Source organism: Lucilia cuprina, chromosome 3 (assembly GCF_022045245.1).
Source record: "Lucilia cuprina isolate Lc7/37 chromosome 3, ASM2204524v1, whole genome shotgun sequence".
In the NCBI taxonomy this organism is placed as follows: Eukaryota; Metazoa; Arthropoda; class Insecta; order Diptera; family Calliphoridae; genus Lucilia; species Lucilia cuprina.
The window spans coordinates 22,472,749-22,492,535 of NC_060951.1; the positions used below are offsets into that span (position 1 = coordinate 22,472,749).

At 27.5% G+C, this 19,787-nt stretch overlaps 1 protein-coding gene across 7 annotated transcripts in view; it reads left to right on the forward strand.

Annotated features, from left to right (window-relative positions):
- The first annotated feature begins 8,419 nt into the window (after positions 1-8,419).
- LOC111677032 (dopamine D2-like receptor) overlaps positions 8,420-19,787 on the forward strand; it is a 92,927-nt gene continuing 81,559 nt past the window's right edge. For all 7 annotated transcript variants that reach the window (XM_046946602.1, XM_046946603.1, XM_046946607.1 and 4 more), the window contains exon 1: positions 8,420-8,478. The gene's annotated coding sequence lies outside the window, so the exon portion shown is untranslated. The remainder of the gene's footprint in view (positions 8,479-19,787) is intronic.

Below are 19,787 nucleotides of genomic sequence, written 5' to 3' on the forward strand. Positions count from 1 at the left end.
AGTCTAGTCTATAGTCTAGTCTATAGTCTAGTCTAAAGTCTAGTCTATAGTCTAGTCTATAGTCTAGTCTATAGTCTAGTCTATAGTCTAGTCTATAGTCTAGTTTTTAGTCTAGTCTCTAATCTAGTCTATAGTCTAGTGTAGTCTATAGTCTATAGCCTAGTCTATGGTCTATTCTATAGTCTAGTCTATAGTCTGGTCTATAGTCTAATCTATAGTCTAACTAGAAACTAGACTAAGGAACAAAAACTCAATTCTTTTATTGTTTCTTTGCCACAAAATACCATTATCTATAAATTTTAAAATTTTGTCGAAATTATTTGTTAACTTACGACAAACTGTATTTTATATAACAAACAGACCCACCATAGAAAGACATTCATTTGTACATACATATGTATGTATATTTTTAGATAAATAAAAAAACTGAACAAAGAACTATATAAAATTCCAGAACACGTGCAATTTTTTGAATTGATGTGTGTTTATATGTATATTTGTAAGTTTGAGTGTTTGTATTTATGTGTAGATGAGACTGGATATGTTTGCATGCGAGAGTCTGCAGGAAACGAAATGTGAAAATGTGCATGTGTTTCTTGTATGTAAGTAAGTAAACGACTGTATTTATGTAAGTATAAATGTATATTTGCATTCACGTATAGATGTCTAGTTGGAAAATTCATTTTTAAAGGTTTTAAGCAGATTTCTAAAACACATTGGTGCGCTTTTGAATTTATCAAAAAGACTCAAAATAAAGTCAATAGCAGCATTTTTATTGCGATTGTCTATATCAGCAGCGTGTGTGTATAAGTAAATATGTACTAAATATATTGCATACTTGTATATTTTATTATTGTTGTTTTTTTCTTTCTTGTTTAAAATGCACCAAAATGCCAATCAACAAATGTGTTGGCTTTGCATGCTCTGCGAACTCTCAAAAAATTTGTGTGTGGCATGCGAAAATATTGCACGACTTGTCTTTTATTTTTTTACGATTTTCTGGTTCTTAACATATTTCGAAAGATGGATTACAATAATCAGCTTAAAAAAATTGTGATATGAGTGTTTTTGTGAGTTTTTGAATAAATGTGTGGGTATGTATCTAAAAGATATATAAAAATATATATGTATGTATATTTATTTTACTACAGTAGTACATACATATGTATTTGAAAATTATTCGTAATAAAACAAAATAAAATACATAAGAAGTGTTGATACTGGAAATAACAATTTTATCATTCTAAACAAACGTTTTTTGAAACAAAATTATTACTGTGCATATTTTAAGGCTGTTTTATAAGATATTCATAATAGAAATTTTGTTTTAGAAAACTTATTAAAGAATGATATAACTTTTAGTTTTGAGTATCAACTCTTTTTTTATTTCATTGAAGTACAATCGTAATTTGCGATTACTTTCAATGGAAAACAATTTACCTTAGTGTATGTAGAAATTTTAATACAAGTTTTAGGTTAATATATACCTAAAACTACCTTATGTAACGTGGCGAATTCTACTCTATGTTCAAAATAATAAACACTCAATATTCCTTCAGATAAACAGCATCTTTATAAACAGTTCACAAATGTGTTTTCCACCCTTTTTAAAATCCCTGACATTTGCAACGTCTGGCAATTATGAATTTAAAAATTTACACCCGATAATGTTCATATCCCTCAGATACATAAATGTTTACTGATGCACAAATTAGGGGAATTCAATTCAAATCTAAAAGCAAAGTAAAGAAAAGTAAATGTTCAATTAAAAGTTATTATCTTAATAGCATCGATATACTTCAACATAAAGTATCTGTCACAGTAAAGCTATGTATGCACGGCTGTCAGATATTACACGGTTGTAAGAGACTTGTCAATAAAATGTTTAACAACCTTGTGTATCTAAAATTTTTGTTTTTTTTTTGTAGCGCTGTCAAAAAAATCATTTCCAATACATTGTATAACAATAATATTGTCAGACATTTAAAAATCGTGAATCTGGTGTCATTGTTAATTATTTATATTAGCAGCAATGTGTATTAAAAGAAACTATACAGCTAATTTTGACATATAAAAATCTTACAACAGTGCGAAATTTCTGTTGTCAGCAAAATTTATTTTCTGACAATAAAATTGTAAGATTTTCTTGATTAACAGTACATTGGCAGATATGAAAACATTGTAAGATCTATACATAGCTTAATGGGGACTTCGGAAATTATTGGGATTATGAAGAATTACAAACAAAACGAAGTTTTCTGGCACCATGGTTACAATGGATTAAAAAAGCAGCTCAATGTAAAAGACGCTGTAAAACTTTACAGATGTTTAGAGAAGATAAGAGCCGAAGGGTCGGACGTGCCAAATAATAGCGAAAGGAGTGTACAGTTTTTAATTTTTGCATTTCATGAGGCCTTTTAGAAGCAAAGATTTTCAATCAGGAAGGATTTCAAATCAATGTCAAATCCTTAGACCGCAGTACTAGAAACTAAAATTTTGAAAGCCATTAGAGCTTATGGGAGTATTTTTTCAAACTTTCATGTTCAGGTACTGAATAATATTATGCCAAGTACAATACCAATACACGTAGTATTTCTTTAAATTTTTATAGAAAAATATTAAAAACCCCCTAATACATACATACATATATTAAACAGTACATGTTCAAAACATTCATCCTTAAATAGTTTATGTACACACATACATATGTTCGTACATATATACTTACATACATCAATGCGTAGTATATGTATATGCATCTCTTTATTTACTTGAACGAGTGTATTTTTCCTAATAACTTGTTGCACTCACACAAAGATACGAGTACTTGGCAATAGCATAAAAACAACTAAAATACGTAAACAAACTCACACATTTACATACATATGCATGTATTTTTGTAGCAATACACTTTCACTTTGCTTGTAATTTAATTTTTAATGTCGACCGGTTAAACTGAAACCGAAAACGATGAAAAGAAAAACCCCCACGACAAAAAAACTATGGGGAAAAACAAAATAATAATAAAGATGAAGTAAAAGTAAAAGCGAAAGTAAATTAAATCAACATCCTTGAAATGAAGAAAATATTTTTGCAACATTTTCAATCTGTGGATTTCTTAAATTGACACAATAATGCGAGTACGAGAGAATGTATTGGTTTCTTTGGTTCGTTGGTCCCTTTGGTCGTAGGTCAGTAGTGGTTGGTGGAGGTAAAGTTTGCTGAAAGAAGAAAGTAAGTAGTATCGATGGTTGGCAGGAATACCTTTTTTATTATTATTGTTTATATTTACACACCTACGCATGCCATGATTGCAAATAAACAGTTTCGTATTTATTTTTTATTTCGTCCCGAGCCGCCAACTTCAGTTTAGTTTATTTATCAGTTCTTTTGTATATTTTCATGGTTTGTATCTCTTGAAATTTTCTTAAAACAATAAAGTTTTATTTGATTTTGTCTTTAACTCTTCACTAATACTGGTGGTATATATATTTTACGAGAGCTAAGAAGTTAAGCTCATTTAACAGTGATAAAATTTAAGTTGTTTTTGTTGTTGTTCGTTATTTTAATTTTCTTCCTTTTTATCCTTTAATAAGAGTTTTAAATGTTTATTTTGTTTGGTCATTAAATTTGTTCTCTTATACAATCGTTATTTTTCGAACGCATGCGTTTTGAAATTTCGAATTTTGGCTGCTCTTAGCATCTAAAATTCCTAATTTAAATATTTTAAATTGCAATATAAGTATAACGTTAATTTAAGATTTTTTATTTTTTTTCTACCAAGAACAAAAACTATTTAAGTATAATTAAAAAATACTACAACTTTTATATACTCTCCGGAGATTTATATTAAAATCCTGAAAACATGTTGAAAATGTTGTTTATATTTATAAAAGTTTCAAGTATGAAAAGTGGTCAAATTACATTTAGTTTAATTTTGTAGAATTTTGATAAATGGATAGAATTTAAGATTTGGTTAGTGCAGGTGTGTTTATTTACATATATATGGTAAAAGAAAAATAAGTGAAAGTACTATATTCGGCTGTGCCGAATCTTAAATACCCTATACCAGCAAGCTTCTTTTTATTAAAAACCATTTAAGAAAACTCGACAACATTTATGCATGTGCAGAACTAATTTTGATTAGGTCCATAAAAAAAACGGATTTATTATGGAACGATCATCCAGATGAAAAAAAATTAGGAGAATGATTTGCGTATTTGCAAACATGTTCCCGTCGAGCATTTTTCCGACGTCAATATTTGCAATGTGTGGTTTTTTAAACGATGTAGATGACTATAAATCAGAAGTATGATCAATATAAAGTCAGTTCGAAAACATTTTAGCACATTGTTCTACCTATACATAGAACATATTAATTCTATTTTTATCGAAATATTATCATTTAATAGTGAATTACGTGGTATTCAGTGATTTTCGGAAATACATATTAATGTCACATTTCACCCAGAAAAATTTTATTGTCATTTTGCGTTTAAGTATTTTTCGGATATGGATCTCATATGGGAGTTATGATAATGTACCGTTCCGGAAAATGGTAAAATGGTTAATATGTGCGTTTAAGTGATTTTCTAAAGTGGACCTTATATGGGAGCTATGTCCAATAAGGGACCGATCCGAAAAATATTGGTAGAATGATTAATGTGTATATAAAACATATTCAAGTCGAATTTTATTCGATAAATTTATAATTCACTGAAATAGTTGACTTTCGGAAGTGAAACTTACGTCTAATAATGGACCGATCCGGATTAAAATGTACATAAAACATATTCAAGTCGAACTTAATCCAGGAAACTTAATAATTCAATAAAATAAGTGCGTTTAAGTGATTTTCTGAAGTGGATTTTATATGGGAACTATGACCGATTGTGAACCGTTACAAATCTACATTGGTAATATGATTTTTTTCGTATTGTACAAGACTTTGTATTTATACTGATATACATACATATTTGAAGGAGTTATTATCTAGTTTAACGATAATTCCGGAAATATGTTTCTTTGTTTGGCGGGTATGGGAAATTTTGAATCAATTGTCATGATTTTCAACATATAGAATGTGTGACAAAAGTCATCGAATTTCTGGGGAAAATACTGAAGAATTGCGAAAAACAACTTTTTTCCGGGTAGTCCGAATTTTTACTCATAACTTTTCATGACGTGAACTAATTTTGCTGATTTTCAATACAAAACTGCTAAGGGTAACAGTAAATATTTTCCATATATTTTGGTAATATCTTTAGATTATTTTTAACGTGAAGGTGTTTTACACAGACAGACAAACAGACGGACATAGCTAAATAGACTCAGAACTGCACAAATACCGTGCCAAGAGGAAGCGTGAAGAATTGTCCAACATCCTCACTCTTGTGTTGGTGTGTTTTGGAATTGAGTTTGTAATTAGTGTATTTATAATACACTATTATTATTTCGTTTTTACTATCAGATACAAATAGTGATAATGCTGTGGTGATAGTAGGTATATATAAATAACACAAATTAATATTTATCTCATCAAGACCCAACAAAATATATATATATATATATTATTTCAAATATACGAATTTTATATTTTTTTAATATGGGTGTGGCTCCTCGCCCACTTGAAATTTCAGAATAAAAAGACATACAGGAATACGCTATGAATTTCGAGAAAATCGGCTCATCCGTTTAGTAGTATATAATGTTCACACATACAAACAAACATACATTCATAAATAAATACATTATTTTTATACCCTCCACTACCATCTGTGGTGATAGTAGGTATATATAAATAACACAAATTAATATTTATCTCATCAAGACCCAACAAATAATAATGTATTTATTTATGAATGTATGTTTGTTTGTATGTGTGAACATTATATACTACTAAACGGATGAGCCGATTTTCTCGAAATTCACAGCGTATTCCTGTATGTCTTTTTATTCTGAAATTTCAAGTGGGCGAGGAGCCACACCCATATTAAAAAATATAAAATTCGTATATTTGAAATAATATAACAGTTAGAGTTTTAAAATTTTTTCGAATCCACTTTAGTGTCAGTGTGATTATTTGGGATAATAAGTAGGCGGACTAGCGTTATGGGGCGTGGTACCTCCCATATAAATTAAATACAAATTGTACGAATAACTTTATCATCCATGTAAACATTTTGGATATTAAATTGGCGGACTACCCATGAGGGGAGCGGCATCTCCTATATTCATTAAATACAAAAGTTCGTTTATCTAGGAAACTAATATAACTGAATTTTGTACGAAGAACTTTAATATTCATCTGAACATTTTTTAGTAATTAAATAGAAATTCTTTTGATTATTATGTATTTAATTATCATTATTTTAATACTGTGATGGCATTGAAAGCAAGTATTTCCAATCTCGCTTACAAGAAGTTGTTGAGTAAGTTGTAAAGTTTTAATTAATAAAAATAACAATGCAAATAAATAAAATATGCAAACAAAATGACAAAACCGAAAGTAAATTACTGCTATATTAAATTTAAATAAAGACCTCACATGGAAACTCCTAAATAATGCAGACGGTAAGAAGATATCACTGAAAAGTATGTTGTTCAGTAAGTACAAGTCATTGACTAAACTAGACTATATACTAGACTATAGACTATACTAAAGACTATACTATAGGCTAGACTATAGACTAAACTATAGACTAGACTATAAACTAGACTATAGACGAGTCTTTTTTCAGTACTTTAGTACTCAATTTTCAATGCCTGCTACATAAGTAGGCAATAACATAGCGATCGAAACACGTACAGCAATTATGTACTAATACATTGACAACTGATCAATGAAATGGACCTAACTATGCTCCCAATGTTTATAGCAAATGGACTAGCTGATATCCTTATCATATGTGGAGTGATAAAATATGTTTATCTTCATTCCTTCTGGTCTAGTCTCTGGGATTAGTATTTCACAGCTTCCGACAATTTCTGTCTCTGCTATATAATTGGGCATGTCCGATGTTTGTTTATTTCCCTTAAGTATACCTTGATATTGCGTAATATATCCACTTTTGATTAATTTAAATGTATTTAGATTTTTCTCTAAAATTTATAGATGTTGAATTGAAAGGACTGTGTTAATTTTAAATTTACTTCAAATAATACAAAGGAATTTTAAAATATTGTAACACAATTAAAACAATAGATTTAAATTTAAAATTTCATTAAAAAGTTTTTCAAAAATAAAGAGGCGTACGAGTTATATATTAATTTTTATTATTTAATGTTTGTTAATTATGCATTTCACATGGTCTTCGTTGACACATTCTGACAAAAATAATTTTTAAGTCCTTGTAGATGTTTGCTGCTTATTTTATACTTTTCAGGACAAAGTTTCATTTAATCGGCAAAACTTTGTCGTATGTTTGTTTAAAAATGGGGATAAAAGGAACAAAGTTTTTCTATATACATAGGTACACAATTTTTCCTGTTCAGAAAACATAATAATATAGAGATCATGTGTGTAAACATCCCTTGGTTGGGTAAATAGACTATTCTACAAAAACAAAGTGATTTTACACTTTCATACACATAAAGAAATGTTAAATAAAAAGAAACTGTAAAGGTATGTATGTACAAATGTGTGAGTTGTTGGTAAACAAAAACAACAAACGATATTTAATTTGACAGATTAAACCACGTGTCTTAAAAGTTTGATGTGAAGGTATTTTTTGAACTTAGGTAAACATTAACGAATGTTTACACAAAAGAATTTGCTAGTGAGAGGATATAAAGAGGATAATTTTAAAGAGAAAGATTACCAAATGATTTTAAGAGCGCAAGCAAAGAGCGTCGTGTATAAGAGTTTGTGTGAATTTCGAAATTTTATTACTCTTTAATTGGGTGGGTAATGTTGTGTATATACAAGAAAAAGGACCAAGGAAACGAAGCTTTCAAGTTCAACAAATTCGAAAACATATTAATGTATATTTTCAGAATACTACTTGGCTTTTTGGGAGTATGAGTGCTTGTGCAAAAGTATAAGTGTTAAAGACAATTTTTATACATACTAAGAAGAAGAATCCACAGGATACACAAATACTGTTTTGTGTGTAAGTTGTTGGCAAATATACCTGCGCTATGACAGTTGGTTATGAAATCTGAGCGTGTTTGCACGTGTTTTACGGATAAAACAATTGCATTTTTTCAAAACAATTTAAGAAAAATATTAAAAAGCTAAAGAAAAAAATAAATTCATTTTAAACTTATAAACCATAAATAACGGGTGTTAAGTGTTGTGTTAACAAAAAATACTATTAAGTCAAATATTTGTAATTAAAATAAAATAAAAAAAATTAACAAATAAATAAAAAATATTTAAAAAATTTCATAAAATAATTAAAATAAATAAGTGCAAGTTTTAAAATTAAAAAAAAAAATGTTTTAAACATTTAAAATATTTTACGCATAAAGTATAATGTAAGAATTAAATCTTTAAGTAACATCTTGTTAATTTATTTAATTTAATTTGTATGCCATTGTATTTTTGAAATAAAAAGAAAATAAATTTCATTGACAAACAAGTGCTTGTGTTGTTGCTGCTGTTGAATTTTGTCGTTGTTGTTGTTGTATTTTGGCTTATGTTTATGTCACAGAAATAAATTAGAAAAAAATAAAACAATGAGAATTTTTAATCAAAATTAAAGCATAGAAAATCCTATAAATAATGTATGAATAAATGTATCTGGATTAAATGTATACATACTAATACCAAAACAATTTAACACAAACTCGATTTCTGCAGACATGTATTAGCAAAGTAATGCATACATATGTAAATACAGGATAAAACAATGTTAAGTAACGAATGTGTATAAATAGTTCATTCATAAGTTCTGGTACCATTTATGAGACTTTTGGTGTAATATTTATTTTATATTTAAGAAATTAATAAAATAATGGATTGTAATCTTCTTGCACATTGAAGTTTGATAAGTCCTGGATTAAGGATTTCCAATTTGATCGAGAATAAAGATTTTATTTTCTAAACTGCATCATAATTTACAATCAAAATGATTTATTAAATGAAGAACATTTATAAAATAATTGTACAGTCTAGGTTCTATGGAAGACACCACACCTTATATTCTAATGAGTTTAGATCTGTACTACCAGAAGGTCACATTGATATGTGGTAAATAGATTTTATTAATTGTCAATATTATTATAAGATTCCGTAGAATTGTCGAACCTGAGGAATTCAGATATGGTAGTACAGAAAACTATTGCTATAAATAAAAAATGTTTAAATACTATAGTGACGAAGAAAGCTGATGCCAAGCCATTTCTCAATATTTCCTGTTCTCGAAGTCAGTTTATATTTTTATCGACCAGATCTTGGGCGGTAATACGCTTCTTTCGTTTCTTTAAACGATTGTTATTTAGATTTAAACACATCGCAATAGACTTTTTAAAGAAGGAAAAGTCAATAACAGAAAATTATCAAATTTATAAATATTTGTTGTTCTTGAAGTGAATTTCTAATTGACATATTTATCGGTCGATTAGAACTAGGGCGGCCAATCGCTTAATCGATTGTTATTGAAATCTAAAAACATTTTTAAATTAACATACATTTATGAGGTTTTGTTAAATTGAGATTTTTCGAATTGAAATAAAATTTTTATGTATAATATGAAACATTTTCCAAGATGATTAAAAACATAATTGGTTATATTTATCTCTTTCATTATTTGCTTTATATTTTTAATAATTGACTCCTAATTTCTACTTAATAGTTTTATATAATAAAAGTTTCATACTAGAGTTTCTTCTTTATCAACATACGTACTTGAAACTTTTGTATCCGTAGCCAAAAAACTTGCATTTAGATGTGTTACATACGTGTATGTTAGTGTGTTTTTTTTAAACGGTCCTCAGTTTTCCACTAGAGTTTAAAAATTTTGATTTCATTACATTATTTCGGAAAAAATATTTGTAAATGTGTCTTAAAATTTGGTAATTTTGAGTTTATCAGATTTATTTGTTCATCATAAGGGGCATAAAAATTCCAAAATAGTCTTTAATTCTTAATTCCACTAATAATCATTTTGTTGAACAAAAATGTTCTAAAAGAATGTAACCTGCTTAAAATTACGGCATTATTAAGCATCTAATCAACCATTTAGAAATTACAGATTTGTTTATTTTTATTTCCTCCAATTTCCTCTTCCAGTTTGGAAATAATTATGGACCATTTCATAGTTCAAATTAAATACAAAACTGTAATATTTAGATGTAATAATTATACCAGAGCTTCTGAATGTACTAGGCAAATGTGAATTTTTCTATGTTGTTAATGATGCTGTTGATGATCTGTTGTGAATTAAAACAGATTTTAAGGCTCAATAAAAATTTGAATGTGAAAGCATAATAAAGGATTTATTCCACATTCATACACTAATATATATATCTACATATAAGTAGTTATGTGTGTTTGTGATTATGTTAATATTTTCCATATAAAACAAAACAAACAATAATAATCTGCTTCTAAAATAACTACAATTTACTTGTCTATATATTTAGAAGAAAACTTGCAAGAGTTTGGTACATGTATGTGAGTACATATATGTGTTAACACACACTAAACTTTAAGCCAAAGACTTATCAAAAAAAAATTTACTTACATGTACTTATGAATATTCTATAGTCTAGTACTAAAAATTATTCTATAGCCTGCCATCACAACGTATGAGTAATATTAAATCTATTGTCAGTAAGTGCTACTCTGCTACTGCCACTTTTACTACTTATGTTGTCTTGTTGCTTGGTTTAGATGGGGTTTTAGGCAAATAATTTATGTTTTGTGGTCTTAAGTAAATCGCTTGCAATTAATAGTTAATCGCGTTAATTGTATAATAAAATTCATTGTTAACAAACAAAGTACATTTTTTTTTTCTTATTGTTTTCTTTTCTTTATACTCAAATAATGTAAAAACTTGTCATCTATACATACATACATACATACATACATACATACATACATACATACATATTCCTATTAACACATACTCACACTATAGCTCATAAAATTGTTATTGCTGTTGTTTGAAAAGGAAGCAAAAAAGAAAAAAATAATAATAAACAAACTGTTGTTTATGTCAGATATATAAAAATAATTTGTTTTTAGAACTAAGTTATACACATACATACATACATACATACACATACTACATATATACAACGTATTGTTTGTGTTATTTACTCTTTCTCCACAATTTATCAATCTTAAAACATATACAGAGGTTTTTCACAGATTTTTAAACCTTATGGCTTGTTTTCTACAAGTATTTTAGTCAGAGAAATTAATTAACATTTTTTTAATACATTTCTTGGAATTTTTTAAAAGCGTATAAGATTAAACTTTTGTGGGGTTTTTTCTTTTTTTTTTGGAAAAAGTAATAGGAAACAAAAAAAAAACAACATTATATTTTTTAAATAAATTATTAAAAATTACTCTAGCCAACAGCCAATAAGACTTTCGTTATACACATTAAAAAAAATTTCTATAAATTTTCTTATTCTTGAGGATGTCTTCTTTTAAAAAAATGATTTCTGTGGGTGTCAATTATATCTCTAGTAATCGAAAAAAGAATGTAGTTTGGCAAAAATCAAATTTTTATATTGAAAATTTATTATACCTAAATGGTGCTTGAAAATGTATAAAAAAATATATATATTTTTAGTTTCCTTAATAAATTTTATAAAAATCCCATTATTCTTATTAATAGTCAACATCATTAAAATGTCCTTTTAATATGTATGTATTTTATTTCAGTTTGCTTTGACTGCCAAGAAAATTTAAATAAGAAATCTGAGAAAAAATCTAATAAATATTAAAGACTATTTTACTAGGTTATGTTACTCTAACAAAAAATAAAAAAATTATCACAAGGACATCAACAACAAGGGATAAACAAATAAAATAAAAATATTTTTTTCTTTTATACACCACATGCACAGAAAACTTGTTATTTTGCTCAGAAATAAAGATTATATTATTAAAAAATTTGTTGTCCTGTTACTAGCCGTTAGTGTGCAGGATCAAAGGATAAAATGGTTTTTTGATTTAGATTTTTTTATTTTCATAGTAATAATGTACTATACATTTTAGTATGTTGCTGGAAAACGTAATAGATTATTTATAAGCTTCAGCTTTGAGGATTTTAATTAAGCAAATTACTTTATTAAACTTTAATTTTTAATAAAATTAAATAAATATATAAAAAATAAAATTATTTGTTTTTTTTTTTTAATTAATTCTGATTAGCTTAACATATTTTAGTAAGGGTTGTTGTTATTGGAACTTTAAGTAAAAACAATAATTATATTAACGTACTGATTCCACTTGAAAAACTAAAAGTGGTTTTATTCTGAAATTAATAAGCATTATCTCTGTTCTAGTTCTGTTCTAGTTCTGTTCTAGTTTTGTTCTAGTTCTGTTCTAGTTCTGTTCTAGTTCTGTTCTAGTTCTGTTCTAGTTCTGTTCTAGTTCTGTTCTAGTTCTGTTCTAGTTCTGTTCTAGTTCTGTTCTAGTTCTGTTCTAGTTCTGTTCTAGTTCTGTTCTAGTTCTGTTCTAGTTCTGTTCTAGTTCTGTTCAAGTTCTGTTCTAGTTCTGTTCTAGTTCTGTTCTAATTCTGTTCTAGTTCCGTTCTAGTTCCGTTATAGTTCTCTTCTAGTTTTGTTGATAAAGATTGAGCTTTTTGAATAGTTATAGTTACATATGACCACATACAAAATGTTAACAGGATTTCAAGATTGTTTTTCTTTATAACTTCAAGATATTTTTTATACATTAGGCATTTTTGTGTTTAAATCAACAATATGGGACTATTCTTAACAAAAGCAAAAATAATTCCAAAAAATTCCTTTGAAAAGATTTCTAAGCATTCCTAATGTATGGACGCCCATATGAAGCTGCTATAAATACATATATGTACATACATACTAACATTCATTTAACAAGAGTTAATTTATTCTATTTTCCACCACCTATGAAAAGAAAAAATAATAATTTTTAGACATATTGGCAGTTTTGTGAATGGGCTTCACCCATGAAACTTAATTTATATAATTCAAACTTATGAGGATATTAATATTTATTAAATTTTTGCAAAAATACACGCATACATATGTACAATACTTACACACCCCTCAATATGTGTAGATATTTACAGACATATTAATCAACATGCAAACATACAAACATTATAACCATATATCCCTACTTTTAAAATACGTAGAAGTTTTTATGAGCACAAAATGTTTGTTTAAACAAGAAAAAATTCTAAAATAAAAATTCAACATTTCAGCATCTTGATTGTCTTGGCAAATTTTCTTAGAAAAAAAAACATACATAGGAGCAGGAACCAACACCGACATTTAATATTATACATATGAAGTTATGTATGTACATTAGAGGTGTTCATATGAAAAATATAAATTTTGCTTTGATTTGTCTCATTTTCTTCATTAGTCTTAAACTGACTGGTGCAATATTTTCATCTAAACAAAATCTTTATATTTGGGCAACTCTAATGAAAATTACTTACACATTTAATGATGTTTACATGAGATGTGTTTCTGTCTGTTCATATCTATTTTCGGAATAAGACTACCATTTAATTCTGGTTTTAGGGCAATAGAATACAATAATCAAAAAAGATGTTGATAGAAAAACTCCAAGTAAAAGTGAAAATTTCCTGTTGATTTGTTCCGTGCTGTGCAATGGCTTCTTTAGATTTCCCCTCACGATTTTATTTTTTATATTATATACAACCTCAAACATTATGAGAATTTAATCTACAATTTATGCTGTTTGTTTTAGTTGCTTTTTTTTTGTTTGTTTGTAAAGAAATCAACTTTCTTTTCATCATTTCTGGATCATTGTTGGTATTTAAAATAAATACGAGAAAAAATATGTAGCATACACATACATATATAAATTCATATGTTTGTGATTTTGTTAAAGATTTATAAATTTCAGAAATTTCTCTACAAATCCAAAAATATTGTTAAGAAACGCAGCAAACTTAGACATTTTAACGTTAGAGTGGCTCACACTTAAAATTTGAAAAAATAAAAAATCAAGAATGTTTTAAATTATTTTGATGTAATGCGTTTGTAAAGAATAAAAGTTAAAATTAGTGCAAACATTATTCTTTTTAAATTTTAAAGTACGATAACTTTTTTCCAACTGTATTAAATCACTTTAATATATGTAAGTAAGTATTTAAGTAAGTACAACTCCCCTTTAGTAAATTGTATAAATACCAACACATATAAATAAATAAACAACAATTATATGTATGTTTATGTACCGGAGATGATAAATATTTCAAAATGAAAGTGAAGTGGTACTTAATTTTTCAAACGTTAGGTACTTATGATAGAATTATGCCTTTAGCATTGTTGTTGTTTTTTATAGCCTTCACCCTCGTTAGAAGGATATATATAAGTTTGCATTCTGTTTATTTTTTCCACTATATAATTTTCTGACCCTTTAAAGTACCTATATTATTATTCTGGATCCTTATGAATAGCGGAGTCGATTAAGCCGTCTCCAACTGTCTGCCCATCTGTGTTATGTTAAAATCCATTTTCTGAAGACCCCAGATATCTTCGGGATACACAACTTCAAGAGTAATTTTAGTCATGCTTTCAAAAAGTTTCTTTTTTTATAATTAGCAAAATCCATACATAGAGAATTTTAGTGGCGGTTCACACAGGGAAACTTTTTTTGAGAATCTTTTGATTTTTACGTGTGGGAGAAAGGGAAATCAATATCCGCTATCATTTTCTCTCACTTCCCTGTGTGAACATGCACTTAGTGCATGTTTTGACAAAAAACCAACAACAACATACAGATTTGTTACTTAATGAAAAAGAGTATGTTTGACTGTATGTTGGTTGTATTGCTTGCATATTGATTTCTTTGTGTGTTTCTTTTGGAGTTTGTTGATCTTTTAAACACACTAAGGAGAAGGCGAATATCAAACTTCTACTTGTTTAAGTTTCGAGGAGTTAACTCTGAAACTATTTTTTTCGTAATATTTACAAAAATTTCGTGTATAATATGAAATATTATTTAATCAAACTCTTTTTTAATTTTAAGGAAGTAAGGAAATCTTTTTTTTTTGTAAATTTAAGCAAAATTAAACATGATAACGTTATTTTAAATTTAATTAAATAAAATCAAAAACAACTTTCATAAAATTTAAGAAAAGTTATAATATAAATCCTAATTATTTTCATTATAAAATAATATTAAAATTAGTTTGGATAATTTAGAAACAATTTTTTATGGATTCTTTTCAGTGCAGTTGAGATTATTGTGATCTAAAACAGAAAGTCCTTGGAATTGCTCTAAATATGCCCTATTTAGATAAATCCTTCTCTTTAGTGTCTATATTCATAATAATCAAACCGATAGCCGGTCGAGGATTTTGTTATATTGATGTATTCCATATCAAAGCAAATAAACTTACCTAGGTCACCATCAGACCTGCTGTGTGTCCATTTACATGAAAATTTTTTGGTGGCCGATGTATAATTTAAAGATCGGAAATTTAATAAACCATTATATTACAGAATAGAATTCTATTTAAAATGGCTAATCTTAAATCGACTTTCATACATACAACCCAAATATTGTTAAAGAATACGAGATTGATTGGAATTAAATAATGCCTTAAGACAAATATCCCCCAAAATCTAACAAATTTCAAAAGTACATAATTTTCAATATTGTTGGTACTATTTGGAAAATTTACTACTCTTCTATCCCGGAATGTGTAATTGTGTGAGTGTGTGTGTATGGGTATGTGAAAATTGTTGCATATGTGTGTATGCTTTTAAGGATATGGGTGTGATGTTTTTTTAATATTCCCCCCTTTTTCTGTGCATATGTATGTGTGGACTTAATAATGCGTGTGTGTGGTTGTATAATAAAACCGTATTCAATTGTTGTTGTTGTGTATTTGTTTCCTTCTTTTTTTCCAATTTTTTTTCTTGTTTTCATGTTGTTGCTTTTTTTGTATTTGGCGTAACAAGTGATTGGGTGTGTAACGGTAAATAAAACAGTTACAGCACTTACAGCCAAATTGAAATTATATTTGCCAGTCGTGATTTCATTCTTTGATTTTGTTGTATTACTTTGCTGTTGATTTTACTTGTTTAGAGTCGAAGGAGAATTTGTTGTGCTTTTCATACAATTTCATTATTATTACGATCATCACAGTATGCGATAGCCTAAATGTATGTTATAAATATTATAACAATTCTATGGTTTTAAGCGTATGTACATATGTGTGTATAGACAATTATTTTCGTATGTATGTCGTGTAAATCCTTATGTATTGAAAAAATATAAAATGTACATGTGTTTGTTTGTTTATTTGTTGTTTTAATATTATCGTGTAGGTCGGTGTGTTTAGCAAAGATTTGTAGATTTTAATTTTTTTAGCCTAAAGACTTTTACTTTCAATGTCTTATTTGTGTTTCCTAAACATTTTGTTGGCTTCTTCTTCGTACATATAAAATGTCAGCACTTTTGGAAAGGTTTTTTTGTCAATTTTAGCGCTTGTCAATTTGGCTCTTTTTTTCCGCAGTATTAAGCGTTTTTTTGATTATGTGGGAAGTATTATTTTAAATTTTATGTGTAATGTAAATAAAACAACACAACCTTAAATAGCTTTAAAGTTTAACAAAATGTTTACTTAATATGTTGGGTGTTAGAAAAATAAATTAAAAATAATGAAATGTTTTTTTGTTTTACTGAAACTTAAATATATAAAAAATGTTTATTTTTAATTACGTGAAATTTACACATTTAAAATATTTCTATATTGTGTGTATTTTGTTTGTTTTTTTTTTATATAAATACCTACTTAATTATCTTGTAAAGAAATAAAAACATTTAGAATTCAATATCGTTGGTTGGAAATATATTTGTATTTTAAGAAAATTAAAATTTAAAAGTCAATTTCATAACATGATTTTATGAGCTTAAACTGGGTATTATAAGTTTTAAATAATATGAAGAACAGTCTGGAACCATTAACCCGGGAAAAGATACTTTTAAAAACATACGAGATGATTTCAAAATTATGTTACTTATTTGAAAGTATAGTATGTTACTTCGGGACACAAAATATTACAGCTGTAGTTTATCATTATCACAGCGAACAGAGTTATCAAACATGAACTATCACAGCATTTAGTTAAATTTTTTTGAGAATAAAATAGAACTATAAATTCCTAAACTGTGCTATGGACCAAAGCTTTTATCCGTCCAAGTTTTCAGTATTAAATTCGGATGTTTTGTGCAAAATTTATAAATAACAAGTATAGTATATAGTGTTATAATTGGCTATGCCGATTTATAAATACATTCTGCAACTTTTTTTTTTAATCCATTTAGCTATCGGAAATATGTGTATTTACCCAGCAATAAGAGTACTCCAAAAGAAACAAAAAAGAAGTAAAATTTACTCCATGAAAGTACTGAAAAACACTTGAAAAGTGATGATTTTAACACGGGCTTTTTATTTTTATTTGATTTCTATTTCACTAAATCTTTTGGTGTTATTAGGATGAAAAATTGTAGTATTATAGAATACAACTAATTCGAAAAAAATAAATAAATATATTACACGCATTTATCTATTAACTCCAAAATAAAGTTAGTTAAATTCAAAAAAAATTTCAGTACAAACAAGTAAGAGTGTTATATTCGGCTATGCCGAATCTTTTATACCCACCATCAAATCACTGCCATATAAATGAACATTGATATTTTGAATATTTTATAATTATATATCGATATTAATGAGAACATCAGGGTAACATTTGAAAGAGGTCCATTAATGGGGGTTTTACTATTGACAGTGCTAATTTTTATACACAGAGAAAACAGATTCGTTGTGATAGCCGAATTTGTTTCCAATCGAATTCAGTCGGTTCTAACAACTATCCCAAAATTCGATTGTAATTATTGTATAATTCGGTTAGTATTACTGAATATATGGTGTACACAAAAATTTGTAATTATTATTTGGTAATCTGGATTGAAATTATTGGTATTAGCAACTGAAATATTATTTATAGAAAAACAATTTGGGGATTATGTGTATTTGAAAATATATTTATTTTGTGTAAAGTATTTACAATAAAATATAAATATGTATAAACTTACAAAACGTATAAATATAAAATAACTTCTCCCCTTTTGCTTTGAGATTTTCATGGTAATAAATAGGGATTTTGCTCTTGATTCTGCTCAACATTTTCAAAAGAACACTATCTTTCCACGCCTTTCCGCTGCTGTAAAATTATTAAAAATTATAGAAAAAAAAAACACAAAATAGATTATAAGATATAAAATACACCAAACATTACCTTTTTTATCCAAATTTCTGCATTAATTAATCCTCAAATGTAATTAGGTTTTTTATATTATAAATTCGTTTTATTTTATTTATTTTTGTATACGTCAACTATAATTACCAATTAATCGGTTCTGAACATCGAATTTGGTTCCTTTAACCGTAATTAAATTTTAAATAATTACTTCAATTGATAATTGGTTGCAGTGCTCAATATTTTTTACTTTCTACTGTTTTTCGGTTGTAGCGACTAATATTTGATGTTCTTACGTTTTAATCCTAAATAAAAGTCGGCTGCATTTACTGAATTGCCAAATGAATTTAATAACCGATACAATTCAGTTCAAATTATTGATTTAGAAATTGTTAAAACCACAATTCGATTAGTATTATTGTTTTTTAATACTGAATATAGAAAATCAGTTAAGTACTTATACAGTTTTTCAATAACAGCGATACAATTTTAATTAGTTTAACTAAATATTTATCATGGTAACCGATTTCCCATCGATCTGTTTTCTGTGTGTAGGGAGGAGGGTTATTTATACATATATATGGACCATATACATATATATGGACCATAAAAGTCTGTAGGAAGATTTCAGTTCCAGCGTCATTTTCTGGGGCGGAATTTATATGGGGTGGTGTTATTATGGACTGATCCTCATAAAATTTGATAGAGAGACTTCGGTTGCTATAGAAGGGATAGAGATATTAGCTTACACGAAAGTAGTTTATGTCGAATTTCAAAAATCTACTAGTATTTTTAAGCCAGTACTGAGCTTTAAAGTATTTTTCTGATAGGGACCTCATGTTGGAAGAAAGGATCAATTAAGGCCTGTTCCACATAAAATTTGATAAAGAGATTTTGGCTTGTGAAAAACTTACTTCTGTGAAATTTCATCGCTATACTCGTATTTTTAAGGCAGTAATGAGCGTTAAAGTATTTTTATGGAGGGGACCTTATATGGGCGCTAGGGTCAATAATAGACCGATCCACATAAAATTTGATATAGAGGTTTTGGTTCCTAAGATACATACTTATGTCAAATTTCTTCGCAATATTCGATATATTTACGCCCATAATTAACGCTAAAGTGCCTTATGTGGGGGGAAGGGTCAACTATGGACCGATCCACATAAAATTTGGTAAATCTCGACTTGTATAAATCTTACTTCTGTGTAACTTCATTGTTGAAATCATATTTTTGAGCCAATAATGAGCATTATAGGAAGTTTATGGGAAGACTTTTTATGGGGGGTAGGGTCAATTATGGACCGATCTACATAAAATTTAATAGAGAAGTTTTGGCGAAAGAAACTTACTTATGTAAAATTTCA